This window comes from Rhododendron vialii, chromosome 3a (genome assembly GCF_030253575.1).
Source record: "Rhododendron vialii isolate Sample 1 chromosome 3a, ASM3025357v1".
In the NCBI taxonomy this organism is placed as follows: domain Eukaryota; kingdom Viridiplantae; phylum Streptophyta; class Magnoliopsida; order Ericales; family Ericaceae; genus Rhododendron; species Rhododendron vialii.
In genome coordinates this window covers 1,977,625-1,982,927 of record NC_080559.1, presented here as the reverse complement: position 1 = coordinate 1,982,927, position 5,303 = coordinate 1,977,625, and the positions used below count along the sequence as shown (strand labels likewise).

Below are 5,303 nucleotides of genomic sequence, written 5' to 3'. Positions count from 1 at the left end.
ATTGAGATTTGTACTTAAGAGAGTCATGAAAGTAGACGTCAGAGGTAAAGTTGGAGCTCAAATAAGGGGTATCGAAAATGCTTATGTATCTCCATTCATCAATTTTTAATCCAAAGGTCCGCCGTATTTGTGTGCGGTGCCCGGTTGATCAACTTCAAATTTGCTTGATCAATTTTCTCCACTTGTTTTTCATCAGTAGGGTATGATACCGATCGATCCCAATCTATTGTGTGAAAATTCACTTGATCAACTTATAAAAACCGCTTGATCAATATTTTTTATTAGGTAGATTGTCCTACAATGCCACCTTACACTCCACTCTCAATTGGTATTATAAAAATGATTCATTCCATTCTAATTATACAGACTCGCAAATGTAAGATAAGGAGGAGAACAAATTACAATCGGATAAAGTTGAGTACAAAGGAACTATGTGGATTGTTAATTGAATTGCCAATCAAAAGGGAGCTCAATTGTTTGGAGCCCATAATTTTAATTTTTAGAAGGGTGTTCATATATTTTTTTACTTTTTCTAGAAAAATTCAAAAAAGATAAACACTGTCAACAAAAGCACCGAAAAGACTAACAACCAAATAAATCACTAATTAAAAAAAGAAGAAGAATAAGTTATGTTAGTTCAAACTCCAGCGTAGCATTTATCGGAGAAGATTGTAGTTTAGGATGATATATATTCTAGATCCCAAGTGAGGGTGAAAATAAAATTAGGGATAAGGAAAACTTTGTGGTTAATATAGAACAACTCTTTCTTTGGTGGAGCTCGTTTTCATTTTTGAAACCTGAGTGAGGATTTATGTAATTATAAAAATCCTCAGGGAAGCTCGTTGGAATTTACCCAAAGTAGAATTTCAATTAAAAGACTTCATGGTTCCATCTGTTCAGTCAATTATCCATTTGCACTCACTCAATCTCTACCACTCAATCCTGAGTTTGCTATTTCTTGTGGTCTGGCTGGATCTTCATCTTCTCCACTCCTACAATTTCTTCAGGTATGCCATAAACTTTACTTATCTTTTGGTGTTGATTATAGTGTTAGATATATAGATATATATAATAGCTCATCGAAATCATTCTTTATTAATGAGTAGTGTGTTTTTATGAGCAGTGGTATAATATTGATTACTATGGGCTTAATTTCAGATCCCGTCAATATGCCCAAAGATTGGTTGATATAGATCAATCAACCATGGAGTTAATTCTTGAAAGCATTAAAGTAGGACTTCAAAGTTGAAAAAAAGAGTATGCCTAATTTATTCAAGTAAGCTGCCAGCCCTTATAACTATTTTACCCTCTTTTTGGTGTTGATTATAGTGTTAGATATGTCTCGGTTTGGCATATGATTGTCTCGATGTTTAGGTGCCAACTTCGTTGTGATGTTTAATTTACAAAGGGTTGTGATGCCGTTTTCTCCATGTTTCCTTTAGTCTTTGTAATCCTTATTTAAAGATTAATAAAATTTCTTTGCCGTTCAAAAAAGTAGAAAAGAAAAAGATTATAGTGTTAGATATCACTGACACAATTCTATATAGTAGGGATGATGGTGTTTTATGCGTAGCGGGATAATATTATTATTGGCTTTCAGATCCTAACAATATGTTGAAAGATTGGTGTCGTCTATTAATTAATCAACCATGGAGTTCTTGAAAGTATTAAAGTAGTAGTTCAAATTCAAAAATTGAGTTTGTTAATTTATTTGTCAAACTGTAAAGACCTACGAAGAATTGTTCAAAATACGATTTCCATTTTCTTCTAAGGAAAATACTGAAATTAGCTTCTCTACAGCCACTTTTTTTTTTTAATCAAACAGCAAATTTTATTACATTTCAAACGTCCGAAGGCAAAGATTACATCTCAATAATCAAGAGTGGACCAAAATCACCAAAATCTAGCAACTGTACAAAAGCATGCACTTAGGCTAATTATCAGGCTCTACAACACATACTGTCGGATCAGACCAGCACGAGGTTCCCGCATAGGGTTCATCATCGATTTTACAGTAGAGAACCCAACTCAAACCAATAGGCATGAAGCACCGATGCAATGTTCAAGATCACAGATATGTTTTCGCAAAGCGCATCGCCAACCTGCTCTTGGCGTGAGAAATCTCCGATTGAGTCAGTTAGTCCTCATAGCCTTGAGCGAAGGACGCCACGTAGTCGGACGAAGCGCTCAAGTCAGGCCCCTGTCCCGCACAATGGAGCTAGGAGCATTATTTTAAAAAAAAAAAAAACAGTAATTTTCTATTCATACTAGGCAAAACATAAATATACACGTAAAAGAAATTAATTATTAGATAGCGACTTTTTATTTTACATGCATATGCAGACATATACGATGGGTTAACTTGACGGATTTGGTTTGAGGAAAAATAGAATTACCATGAAAATGGGGTTAATTCAAATTGGAGATAGAAAATGGGTAGACAATACTCCTGAATGAGGGAGGATCCCTCTCTGCAGCCAAATTTTTTTTTCTCGGCAAACGAACGATTTTATAGATCTCAAAGGGGTACATCGAGGACAATACATCTTTGCTCAAGAAGCCAAAGAAAACCAGCAAAACCATAAGAAAAATAAACAAATCATCCAACAAAAGGTTGAATGACGCCCCTACGGATTATGTTATAATTTTACTTTCCGAATACCATCTAAAAACACCTTAAAATCCTCCACAGAGTACAGTTTTTTTGTAACGCCCCGAAAATTCGGAGACATTAAAAATAATAATGAAAAGATTATTTTCACAAAAGAAATTCATAGATTTACTGCATCACCATTTCAAAAGCAAATGTCGTTATTTTACAACAGTTTCGAATAAATTAAAATATTACAATATCCAAATACACTTAGAAGCTTCCAAAATAAAGTAGACTTAAATTAATCAGAGCGACTATGCGCACAGAAACCAAGGTTTTCAGCTTCTTTCTCATTAGGATTTAACTCGATCGAATCGTACGACACTTCTGTTCTATCTTCAGTACCTAGCGTTCGAGTTACCAGGGCAACATAGTACCGTAAGCGATGACGCTCAGTAGCCAAAACCCACCCGAACCCATAACTTACAAGCAATAGGAAAATAATTGTCATGCATTAAAAATAACATAAAAAGAGAACAATAAACTTTTCTTTCATTACTATCCTTTAACCTATGTGAAATCTCGGATCTTATCCATAGATCCGTTCCTACCCATAACCTCTGGCACAAACACTGGTGTGGTCCGACTCCCCTTTACCAGATCCGGATGAAAGATACCTAAGTTATATACCCGGGTATCCCATCCGCAACCATAAGTTCAGATACATCTTCACCGGCAACGCTCAAGCGCCGTCTAGCCCGGGTTGAACTTCACCGGCAACGCTCAAGCGCCGTCTAGCCCGGGTTGTGACGCAAGCACAATGCCACCCTTATGTCCCGTCCCAACATCCGAGAGCCGATCACCACCATGCCGTACCTAGGGTTCGTAAATCCATACTTTCAACAGATCACCACCAATCATTCATCAATAATACATCACCACGGGTTCCAAACCAGGATTGTCCGTAATTCAAAATCACATCCTCTCACATTAACCATTTTCCATTAATCCTACTTTCACGTCTAATATGTTAAATCCACACATCGCAACCAACCTCGGGAACCTATTAGTCCAATCTAACAGTACAACAACATTTCACACAGTGCAACATTTTTCGAAACATGCTCACAGGCTACTAGCAATTAAATTCGCGATAATAACAAATCATGCAATAAAGCTAAACACGTATTAATTTATCATACGTTCAATTTAATCATGCGATTCAATGATCCAACTAAACATACTATCATGCTAAAATTATTTAACCGTGCGATAACACTAATCATGCGATTTAAACAAATTACGTTATTCCTTTTATTTTCTCTTTTATTATTCCAAGCTAAAATCCACACTTACTCTTAATCATCTCGGGGTGTTGACGGTATTAGAAAAATTCGCATTTACAACCAAACTTGGATCGCCTCGAAACTATTTAATGTTGGGACTTATATTAATAGATTCCAATATGCTAGAGTTAGATTTATAAGCTAAACAACTTGAGGGACCAAACTATAATTTTTCCAAAACATTTCAATATTTCCAGCGGCTGCCTTTCTTTCTTTTCTTTTTTCTTTTTAAACAAAACAGGGCAGTGTTCGAACAAAGTGGTTTCCAGCCCGAACTCGGCCGGCGACATCGGGTTTAGTTATTATCATACCGAAACACGAAATAATCAATATGGGATATAATTTATATTTAGGGAGGCGAGTTCCGAACTACCTCTCGTCCGGCGAAACAGTTTTCGGAGAGATTTCAAGACGGGTCGGAGCGGCGGCGGCTCGGTCGAAAGGTGGTAGTGTACGGCAGTGGAGATGCCTCCGGTGGTGGTGGCTGCTCCGAATGGTGATGAGAGGTGGCAGAGCTCGGTTGCTTTCCGGACTGTTTTGCAGCGAGTACCGGAGCTTGAACGAGCAGATTTTTCGACCCAGAATGGGGTTGATTTCAGAGCTCGAAAGGATTGATTAAAAGGTGGGTTTCGTGACTGGGATGGGCTGGTTTTGGTGGTGGGCTCGGTGATCGGTGGTGGTGGGCTCGGTGATCGGTGGTGATGATAAGGAGGAGTGGCCGGCTGATAAGGAGGAGGTGAGAACCGGTTGCCGAGGGTCAGAGGAGTGGCTGGCTGTTCTTCTCTCTCCCTCTCTCTCTCTGCCGTGTATTGTTGCTGGGAAAAACAAGAAAGAAATGGAAGAAGGGATATTAAAAAGGTTTGGACCATTACATGGGGGTTACTAGCTCATGGGCAATGAGGTGTTGTCACATTGGGAGGGTTTTAAGGAGGAAATATGGGATTTTGCTCCCTCCAATTTTCAGCCGAGATTTTCTAAGAAATGGGGAACGGAAGGGTTGGTTTGGACCGGTGCAACACATGCACACACTAGGAAAATCTCTCTTCAGGCGCGCGCGCATACAAACGATTACGGAATAAAATTTGGTGTCACAGCATAAATAATTTTTCGCATTAAATAAATTAACAAAAATAGTATTTTTGTTTTGATAATAATAATAATTATTTATTAAAAATACCGGGTCTTTACAATCTATCCCCCTTAAAATAATTTCGTCCTCGAAATTAAGATGTACCTTCGATTTGAAACAGTTGTGGATAGTTGGCCTTCATTGTGTCCTCACATTCCCAAGTTGATTCCTCTAGTCCTCGCCTCCATAAGACTCTGGCTAGTTTAATTGTTCGCCTCGAGTAACTTTTTCTGCA

The 5,303-nt window shown here is 37.9% G+C and overlaps 1 long non-coding RNA gene across 1 annotated transcript; it reads left to right on the top strand.

The window, feature by feature from the left end:
• Positions 1 to 667: 667 nt before the first annotated feature.
• On the top strand, positions 668 to 1,510 carry LOC131320832 (uncharacterized). Its single transcript, XR_009198364.1, has 2 exons — positions 668 to 1,007; positions 1,159 to 1,510. It is a non-coding gene; the product is annotated as an uncharacterized LOC131320832 (long non-coding RNA).
• The last annotated feature ends 3,793 nt before the right edge of the window (positions 1,511 to 5,303 follow it).